Source organism: Aplysia californica, unplaced genomic scaffold (genome assembly GCF_000002075.1).
Source record: "Aplysia californica isolate F4 #8 unplaced genomic scaffold, AplCal3.0 scaffold00979, whole genome shotgun sequence".
NCBI lineage: Eukaryota > Metazoa > Mollusca > Gastropoda > Aplysiida > Aplysiidae > Aplysia > Aplysia californica.
In genome coordinates, this window is record NW_004798249.1 from 231815 (window position 1) to 232918 (window position 1104).

General features: G+C 37.3%; 1 protein-coding gene across 1 annotated transcript in view; it reads left to right on the forward strand.

The window, feature by feature from the left end:
* The window catches only part of LOC101846174 (spidroin-2), a 28185-nt gene that overhangs the window by 20597 nt on the left and 6484 nt on the right, over nucleotides 1–1104 (forward strand). The gene's annotated exons all lie outside the window — the stretch shown is intronic.

The window sequence follows — 1104 nt, forward strand, 5'->3', positions numbered from 1 at the left end:
GAGGAGGAGGAGGAGGAGGAGGAGGAGGAGAAGGAGAAGAAGAGTATAAATAGGAAAATTTCTTCCGTCAATGTCTGATTATGACCAATACATCCACAGAGGAGAATATTTTTTTCTCCATCAAAATAGAAGAATCTGAAGAATTAATCATTAAGATGACAAATAAAACATTTAATAATCATTACAATCCAGTCCACCAAAAACAGACCTTAGCAAGGAACTTAACGATATTTTGATTTGTTTACATTTATCTTCTTTTTCAAATGTGCTGAGTCGGCATTTGTCTTCTTTGAAATACTGTTGCGTTAATTGTCCGTTTTTGTTCAATATTATGCTCGGCAAATCTTTCCCGTAACAACGATATTAAAAAATATCTCGTCTCTTGTTTCGCCTCGTTTTGTTTTCAAAACTTCCCATGGACATTATTGAATGAACATGCAAGTTTTCAAACACAGACTCCACTATGGGTGGTTTTAATGCAAACATTTTAACGTAGAAATGAGAAGTTAATTAGGATTTGGAAAACTGTATAAAATTGAAATAAAAACTATTTTTGTTAAAGACTACAATTCTGTAAAAATAAAATGTGAGGCAGCGTGGTGAAATCAGTCTCTCGTCGTAATAATTAAATCTGAGAAATCTGCATTTTTCGGCCAGTTTTGGAAATATTTATCTCCTAAACAAGGCGATCCCACCTTCTTCAATCGCAAATATCTCGACTTCTATCCAAGATAAATTGATATTTTTTCATCGAAAGCAAGGCAAATGAACAACCTTTAAGATTATACCAATAATCCATATACCCCCAAAATTGACGAGCGCCTGATTCCACTGCGTCGTGACACAAATTGATAAGACGATGTTTGTGTCTCCGCCCTCCTTCATAATGTGATTTTTTCTGTCTATTTTCAGGAAGAACAGGCGAGGAAGGAAGGAAGGAAGGAAGGGAATGCAGTGTGAAGAAAAGGAGGAACAGGATCCAGATGTTCACAGATTGGGTTCATTAAAGCTCGCTCGTCTTTTGTTCAAGAGAGTTCACACCCAGCCGTCCATAGGGTGGTACCAAGATATGGGAGGCGAGATCGAGAGAGAGAGGGGGGAGAG